At 38.4% G+C, this 9,760-nt stretch overlaps 1 long non-coding RNA gene across 1 annotated transcript; it reads left to right on the forward strand.

Annotated features, from left to right (window-relative positions):
* Positions 1 to 3,271: 3,271 nt before the first annotated feature.
* LOC137183824 (uncharacterized) lies at positions 3,272 to 9,479 on the forward strand. Its single transcript, XR_010928547.1, has 3 exons — positions 3,272 to 3,410; positions 8,487 to 8,620; positions 9,284 to 9,479. It is a non-coding gene; the product is annotated as an uncharacterized lncRNA (long non-coding RNA).
* Positions 9,480 to 9,760: the final 281 nt, after the last annotated feature.

The following is a 9,760-nucleotide window of genomic DNA, read 5'->3' on the forward strand; positions in this document are numbered from 1 at the left end:
AATCATAAAAGTTAATAGGATTGAATTGCTAGAGACCTTGAACATTTATACCAAATTTCATGGCAATCCATCTAATAGTTGTGGAACCATTTTGCTCAAAACCAAACCAGTGAGCCACATGGTGGCTCCAGAGGAAAGGTCAGAGGATCACAAAAGACAGTAGATGAATGTCTGTATGAAATGTCATGGGAGTCCATCCAATATTTGTCGAAATATTTCAGTCTGGACCAAAGTGGTTGACTGACCGACTGACTGACCGACATCCCAAGAGTCATGCTGCCAGTACTGGCTAAAACACATCAGATGGCCAAAGAAAGATGAGAAGGCCAAATCACAAAAATTTGGAAAAAGATAACCAATATGCCAGGAGAGTCTGAGAGAACTATTTGACTGAGCTACAGAAATATTTTAAGTAGGTCACCAATGTGCGGCCTGTGTACATGGGATGACTTTTCAATCAGTCTTTTTCAATCAGCAGTGAAGCACCTTTCCAAAGCATTAGAGAATTTAATCAGCCTTTGATGATGGCTGTCAGAAGGAAAACGAGCTAATCAACACTTTTCAACTATAGATGCTCACGACTTTAATAGTACCAAGATAGCAATCAAGATTAGCGGAATATGCCCCTTGAGAAACGTAAGCACACTCTTCCCCTCTGCCTCTCAGCCCTGTGATAAACATAAACTGTGTAAACTTTCTCTGTGTACAGAGAAAGATCATAGACTACTGGGCTTCAGACACTCTGTGATCTGTCTTAATACTGTATCTGCTGCTGAATATTCAAGCAGAATCAAGCATGCAAAGGCTTTTTAGAGAAACTATTAAGTAAAGCTTGATGTTGATGAAAAAAAAGTAAGATTAACAATGTTGAAAACTATTTTACATGAGCAAAGAAAGTGTTTTATTACACCCAAACATTTAAGATTTAGAGTTTTGGAATAAAAATTATACCCAATAAGAAATAAAATCAGGATAAATCAACAAGCTTTATTGTCTTGGGAGGAAATTTGTTTTTTACACCCTGCACATGTGCATGTTTCAAATAAAAAAACACTATTACATACTTATACGTGCATCTAATTTACAACTGCCATGGTTGATGTGAAAAACATCCTGCCAAAGCGGGCACCCCACCATTTTTAACATTGTGTATTCGCAAGTAAATAGAAGGAAATAAATCAAGTGTGATGAAAACAGCTGAAGGCTGCAGTGCAGTTCCAACTACACTGAACAAAATCTGTAACTGGTTGGATTACCTCTGGAAGCAGTTACACTACATACTTGCACTAAAGTCTATTTATAGTCCATCATTTCTGATGACTTCAGATTGTATACATGGAGAAATACTTGACTTGGCTGACTTGTGTCACAAATCTTTACTTGATTGTAATATGATGACTTGATAGATGAACGCGCTATAAAATCACACTTAGTCATTTTCTCCTCACTCTGGAATAGATATGATTTCCCTTGTGTTGTTATGTTTTTCTGACCTGATTTGTGCTCCCATGGATACAGCTGCAGCGAATGAAGAGTGGGGGGGAATGGAAAACATGATTCCTTTCTATGCTTGGTAGGTACGGTGTACACAGACTGTACTCAAAGTGATGACAATGAAGCCTCCCAACACTCTGAAACCTGATGCAAAAGGTCAGACTTTGTTCTACACTTGAAAATACCCTAAGCCACTTAGATCAGTGGGTAGATGTGCTTTTATCTTTTAGCTCCATCTACTGTAAATGCCACCCTGTAGTACTTTTATATCTGAGTCATTTAGTCAGTCATTGAGTCTGTCAGTCAGTGAAACTCTGAGTGGCAACTCTAATTGAAGGAGTTTGCAGCTGTCTTCTTGGACAAAATATGAAAACTGTGCAGTATTCCTTTGTTGAAAGGAAAAGTATGAACAATAGATTTGAGCAAGGTGAATAGCTGTAAGGCTGCCAAGAAGAAGAAAAGCTGGCTGTTGACTCTGAATCCAGTAATCTCAATGATCAGATGATTGTGTTGCATATGACGTTTATTTCTATCAATAATAAATTAATTAATGGTGGTGAAATCTGGCTTGACTTCTTCATGCTATCAGAGTTGGCAATATCAGTCGGTCCAGACCAAAAGATCTCACCAACTATATTGGATGGATTATCATGAACTTTTATACAAACCTTAATGGTCCCTAGAGGATGACTCCTACTGACTTGGTTGATCCCCTGACTTTTCCTGAAGTGCCACCATGAGGTTGACATTTGTGGTGTTAAGTGAAATATTTGACCGATCGCCATGAAATGTGGTACAGACATTCATGTCTCCCTTAGGATGAATCATAATCCCTTTTTATCTAGTGCAGTGCTACTCATTGCTCAGCTCGCCAAGCTTTAAATGGTGGCTCGCATTGGAGCTAATAATTATGATAATGCGGCCAATACACATAATTCACAAGGATTGTAACAACAAACTGCAAATATAACATGAAGAAAGGCAAGGAAATGAATGCCTGCTTCTGCACATCCCAGTATTAAGGTAAGCCTGTTTTTAATTCAGATTGTATCAGCTGCATTACAAATTGTATGTCATGGGATGACAAATTAGTAGGCAGATTTACTTAATGGTTAGGGTGGATTTTGGTGTTTAGTGATAGAAGTGGCTCTTCTATTGAGTGTGTCCTGCCAGTGTGGCTCACATGAAAAAAATAGTGGAAAACCACCGAACTAGTGCATTCATCAGATTAAAATGTATGTAATATGTGTAAGTGCAGCCTCACAGAGCTGCTAGCATGGCTGTAGACTGTAAAAAATCCCTTAACAGATTAAATGAACAGAATCATACTTTACTACTCATTGATCATCATGGAAATGTGTATGCTGTATGTTCATTTTTTTAAAATATTTACCGTACTGCAGGACATATATATTTGATGACATGCTGTAATTTATCTTTTGGATAAACTTTTAGTATTGGGATTACTTGTCATGTCCCAAGCTTCAGCTGTTAGAATTTTGGGTGGGGAGGAACATTTCAATTCAGAGAGTCTAATCCTAATGTTTACCATGAAAGCAAAACAATCAGAAATCTCCAACCCCTAACCCTAACCCTAACCCTAAGAAAATAAAGAAAATAAACAAACAACAGACTCAGGAATGGAAGGTGGTGTTTACGGGTGAATATGTTCTTTAAATTTCCCAGGGATTTGTACTTTCTTGTCAATCTCTGCACTCATCCAAGCTTGATGAATAAACAGAGCTTTCTCTTCACATCGTGTTTGTGCAGTGAACAGAGGAGGTGCTGAGCTGCTCCTGCTCTCAGGGCCTCTTCATTGTCACCATCTGGTTCTCCTTGACACCCGAGAGGTTTTCGAGGTGTTGTCTAAGCTTCATCAGGTCAGACTATTGAAGCCCCTCTCAGCACAGCAATGAGTGAGTGACAACAGCCTCCCAGAGATAAGAGTGGAGCTACAGAAAGACCTCAGGATAGCCTCAGTGTGTGTGTGTGTGGTTGTGTGTGTGTGGTTGTGTGTGTGTGTGTGTGTGTGTGTGTGTGGGCGGGTGGGGGGGGTGGATTGTATTGTGCATGTGTGCATGCGCATGTCCCTGTATCTTTCTGAGGAGGTGATGAGTGAGAATCAGGCCCAAGGGGGATCACGTCACCACGGAGATAGCCACCATCGCCTAGCAACCTCAGCCCTCAGGCCCACTGAAGGAAGTGCAAAGTGAAAGCTGATCCTCTTTAAGAAATGTGCTAATAATGGATCTTTTCAAGCAAAATAAAACCTGGAATGTGATGAACATGTTGTCTTTGTTTGATGTCTTTAAAGGATGAGGCTGGTAATATTTTATATTTTTGTTATTGTCAACAAATCTAATGAAAAAACTGAAACCAATTAATCTATCCTACTTACAAGTACTGTCTGTGTAGCCAAATCCTGAAGTATCTTATTCCTCTCTGACCTCTGAGGTTGTCTTAAAATGATTAAAAACACATGAATGAGGAACACCGTTGCACTGGGTTACAAATTCCTTCATTACCATTAACATGTGCAATGTAGCTTATTTTGAGTCAATCCAACGCGACACTTGCTAGTGCACCAAATCCCCAGCTGAAAATAGTCTAAAGCCAATTTATTATTTACTCCTGTTTGAGTGACATTTACTTAAGACTACAGAGGCCAGCTGTAGGAAAATACTTTGCTTTTTTATTAAAGTTTATATTCATGACACATTTTCAAAGATTTACATCAATGGGAAAAGATCAGCTTGGGGCAGAGAGCTACAGAGAGGATGAGGATGTTTGATTGAGAGATGGACTAATACATTGCTGGTTTTGGACTTTTAAAGGGATTTGTTGACAACAGATAATAACAGAATGTCTCATTCATTCATTTATGATCTTACTGTTTTTACAATCCAATTTATATTTGATTCATATAATTTATCAATTTTATACATGACAGTACAAAATCATTGCAGCATTATTACCACAGATGAACATATGTAACAAGTATGCTGTTCATGTATCATTATTATTATTATTGCATTATGTGCAGTTTGTATGCTGAGTCTAAATGACTCCTCCTAATAGGACATGTCCTTTATAAAGTGAGCCTGTTACTAGCTGTCCCTCTGCCCCCAGCCCACAGCGTCCAGACTCTGAGCTCATTTCAGTGTGACTAGACAAATTATTGTCTTCCTGCTAGACACCCCTGACGAGGCATGTCAATACTGCAGGTGCAGCTGGGCCTGAAATTGCTTTGTTTAAACTTGTCAGCTTGGAATGGAGATTTTTAAGACGGATCTGTCCTCATCTGCGCGGCTAAGGCGCTATGCAAACCTGCAGAGATTTACACTTCAAGCTGTTGCGGTTTTTAGAAAAAAAAGAGACATTTTTTAGAATCTGAAATTTGACGAGTTAATAAGTTAGCTTTCTTTTTGGAGTTAATAATTAAAACTTTAATTAAAACTCCAAGTATTGATGTTTACTTCTCTTTTTTCTCTCCCCTGTGCTACATTGATTGAAAGGAGCTGGTAAAAATGGAATGTGAAGGAATATGCAAATTGGACGCTGGAGTAAATCACATTAATGTTTAAGGATATTTGAAGTGATGTTTTCAGCATGTAAAATAGTCAATCATGCCCCAAAATGTGGTGCATTCACATAGTTCTTGGTGTGTCAATACACTTCCTTAATACACTTTGTAGTTTTTGGTGTTTATTTTCTTATTTTTCATATCATGAATAATAAATGCTCATAATGTATGTAGCACTTTTATAATAGTTTTATAAGGTTACTTATCTATACTGTGCATTTGTTTTTGTACTTCCTTTTGCTGCTGTGACACTTAAAATTCCAGTTATGTGATCAATAATGTTTATCTTACTTTAAAGCTTTATCCTACCTTAAAGTCCCCCTCCACTCAAAAACATGTTTTTCTTCCTGTTCCTACAGTTGTATGTTTGAGCTTCACTGTACAGAAGGATGTTTGTGCAGAGTTTGACACTTGAAAGCTGTTTTCACATCCATCTGCTGAAAGTGGAAAGTCTCTATGTGCTCACTGAAAATCTGATTTTAAGGGGGAGATACGAGCATGATTTTTGACATCACAAATAGTTTGTAAGCCAATCCTAGTCCAATATTCAGCTTACACAAGTGTGATGTGGAAACTTGAAGCCACAAACACTGACACTGGACTTTATAGTGAAGTATGAGACATCTTGTGTCCAACAGTTAAACTTCTGAAATTAAATATATTTGCATATTTATAGATTCTGGAGTTTTTAATGAGGGAGAAGGAGGAGATGTAATTTTAAGGATTTTAACAAGGTAATTGAAGTTTTTTGTGTGTAAAAACCATATCAGACACAATTATTATTCAAAAAAGAGTATTTTATATACATATTAAAACATGTGGAGGGGATCTTAAGGATTCTCAAAACTTTACTTTGGTTTTCTGTCTATTTTAAACAAGAAGAATGCGGTTATTTTAACATACTCCCTCAATGTAGAAATAGATATTGGTGTTAAGCATTTTTGCAGGTGTCGAGATTGGTTTAAGATGAAAGAATTTAAAGTATGAGCACTTTGAAACACCACTAATGCACGGATTATACCGGCTTGAGTAGTCTTTCTCCCCAATTTGTTCGGAGGACAAAGGGCAATGATGCACATTCCTGAGAGCAGCAGCGGAGAGACATTCCATCCACTGTTTGTAATTGTTCACAGCTGTAAGCAGAGTCTGCTTCCTATTTGTCACATTCACGGGTCAAGCATTGCCATATTTTTCATAATCACTTGCAAAATAGAAGTAAAGCTCTAGCAGGGAAGAGTGTTTATGTACACTTACTGCAGTAGGTGAAGCAGTGCAGCTGTTAGTCTCCCTCTACCCCCGCTACTTGTTCATCTTCTTCGCCATGTTTTTGTGAGGATGTACCCACCATTTATCTATTCCAGCAGATGACTGCAAATAAGACCTTGTCAAGAGTTTCTGTATGTTTTCTCTGCCATATCACAGCATGAGGTTGTCACTGTGTGAAAGGAGTCTCTCCTTCTCCCTTCAGTCTCAGTAAAATCAAAGCTATTGCTGATTTGACTGTTTGCAAGGTTTCAGACTACACTCACACACCATGTAACATGTCCTCATCAAGCAATCAAATAATTTAGGAAGGTCAGTAAGATTTAGGTTAGTAGTGTTAATCTTTGTTACAGAGGGATTTTTTAAATGCCACAGTTAGAGAAAAATGAATGCGGATCGTACACTCTCTTTTCTCAGTGACAGCGTTCCCTCTGTTTGAGCTACTCCAGAGCCATTACATTAAAAATAGGTGTTATGATTGTGTGTGTGTGTGTGTGTGTGTGTGTGTGTGTGTGTGTGTGCATGTGCGTGTGTGTGTGTGTGTTTGCACAGGTGCCAAAAAAATTCAGCTCTGTGTACAATTTGTGCTTGTGCTGAGAGTGAATGTGAGTGGTTCTCCACTTGAGAACAAAGCGGCACCACAGTCAGCTTTATTGTTTGGATGGATGAATCATACAGTCAGGACAACTTACAGCACAAGGTGGCTGTTTTTTTATCTGCTCAGGCCAACTTTTCCAAAACAGATCAAATACACAAACATGTATTTGCTTTGTTCCACTGACAGAGTGCTAAATAATATATTTTTAATGTCCATTGTCTCAGAGGCAAGACAACAAACATAACAGATTCATGCTAAGGAACTGACATCAGCTGGAGCAGAAAACCTCAGTCATCTTGCCCAAATAAATCACTTTGCCCAAGCCACGAAATTATAGTTTTCAAGCTTGTGGGCAAGGGAATGTGAGTGACAGTTTTTCTTGTGGACCTTGGGTATGTTTTCTGGAACCACAGAACCAAAAGACATCTGCTGCCAGTAGAGGGCACTGTAGCTCCTAAGGTCTCTATTTGGAAAAATTCTTGTGCCCACAAATACTTGTGTTGTCACCAGCTTGAAGATAGAAACTGCAGTAACTGCATTGTGCTCAGCTAAATGCAGTGTGCTGTGTTTTTTTTTTTTTTGTTTGTTTGTTTTTTGGCATTTGGAATCAATATTTGTAGCAATGCCTCCTCTGTCATGTGTTTTATTATCAGTGATGAGTGACAATGGTTTCAATAGACAAAGGCTCAAACTCCAAACAATGTGATGGTCTTGTTGCAAAACTTTATGGTCCTTTCTTGTTTTGACTGTGTAATAAATTAAAAAAAATAGTCTTCTTATGTGTCTGTATCTCTGTTGAAAATCATCTTCATCGAATTAGCCCCCTGAATTAAATAAAGGTTGACATGTTGGTCTGTCTGCTTAGTTCTTTTTAAAGCTGCACTTTTACTCTTTTGCTTCCTTATTGAGTGTGATGTTTGCTTGCATAAATACGTGCGCGGGGGCATGCGTGTGTGTGTGTTTACTTGCACTGTGATGAGCTGTACTGCATGCTAATGCAGTGTTATGGTTTGCAGTGTTCCCCCCCTCCTCCTCTGCTGCTCTGAAGTGAAACAGCTGCCTCGACTGCTTTGCCTCCAGCTGCTTCCAAATTGTCCCGCCATTAAGCTATTATATGTTTACAACCACAGCAAGCCCACTATGTGCTAGAAGTCCTGATGATCTTCTGTTGTAATGGATCATTATCCTGGTTTCTTATTACACAGCTTTCGCCACGCTGTAATCAGCTGTGATACAATTAGGCACACTATCTAAACTGAGCTGTAAAGGTATCGGGCGATACTCCGTGCTCTCCAGATGACCTGAATATGTCAAAAAAAAAAAAAAAAATTGCTGAAAACATGCATATACCCAGGATATATAGTTTTACATATGCTGCCATTAAATTTGTGCATCTGCTTAATCCAAATTTGTGAAAATATGTGAAGAAATTATGCATCTAAATTATGTCCCTTGATACCGTGAATATGTAATTTTATAGAAATAAGTTTTTTTCCCCCTCTGAAATGGGCTGCATATATGCAAACTCTCATTTATTCCTTCTTTCAGGCTGCTCGGCTCTGGAGCTGTGGGAGAGTGCCCACTCAGAGGAGAGGAGCACCAACACATTGATCTTATTTGGACAGGCTTTTGTCTGGGACACGTCCAAACCCAAACAGCCAGAGGAAGGACCACAACAGGGTGTAAGTAATTCTCTTTGCAATCCAGACACACACTGCATAGGTTACAGACAGAGCAAAGCCACTTGTATCATTCAAACCGTGTGATTTCTTTATTCTGCACTCTCCCTTGTTTTTTCTGTTCAGTTTTAAAGAGCGGTTATGCTGTTATTTTAACATACTCCCTCAATATGCTGCATAAAACTGAGCTAAAAGCTGTATGCCAAAGAGGTGTTTCTCTGTCAAAAATGCAGCCCAAAAAGACATCTGGCTTTAGTTATGACAACATTGCTCTAAGACGCAGCTTGTATACAACTGAACCAGTTAGCAGCTTTCAAGAATTGGAAGTATGCATGTTATTCATTAAGAGTGAATGCAGAATACTATTGTTCCACACTTTATTCCACATATTCAAGATGTACGTATTTCACAGTATTAGTAGTCTGTTCACTGCAGTGAGAAAAACACTAAGTAACACAGACGACATGCATCATCCTTGACTTCATGTGAGCCTTAATCGCTACCAATGGAGAATATTCTTTTTCACAGTTTACAGCACAGTTGTCATCATTCATTTGTTCATTTGTTAATGATGTCACTTTTGTTCAAACACAGTCACGTCAATGCATACACGTTACTGACTATGGTCATGTGATTCTGATATAGTTTCTCGTGGCATTTTTCCAGAGAGAAGTTTCCTCGTTTGCAGTTTATTGGGAAAACTACTTGAATGCTGCTGATGCCAAGCCAAGGATGGAGGATGACTGTTCATGAACTCATGGAGGAAAACACAGTGAATAATAAAAATGCAGCTTTAGGGTAAAACTGTCGTGCTGTGATAGATAGGCAGACAGTTGGATTCAATCTGTACTGTGCACTATAAGCCAAACAGTTGCTTGATCTATAAAATGTCAGAAAACTTTGAAAAATGCGCTTCACAATTTTCCATATCTCAAGATCGCATCTTCAGATGTCTTGTTTTGTCCAACCAACATCCAAAACCCAAAGATACCGTATTCAGTTTACAGTTATATGGTATAAGACAAAGAAAATAAGCACATTTTTACATTTGTCATTCTTGCTTGAAAAACAACCTATACAATCAATTGTTAATCAGAAAATTACTTAACTGTGGTGAAATTTGACCCATTTTTACATTTGAGA

This window comes from Thunnus thynnus, chromosome 5, assembly GCF_963924715.1.
Source record: "Thunnus thynnus chromosome 5, fThuThy2.1, whole genome shotgun sequence".
Classification (NCBI taxonomy): Eukaryota; Metazoa; Chordata; class Actinopteri; order Scombriformes; family Scombridae; genus Thunnus; species Thunnus thynnus.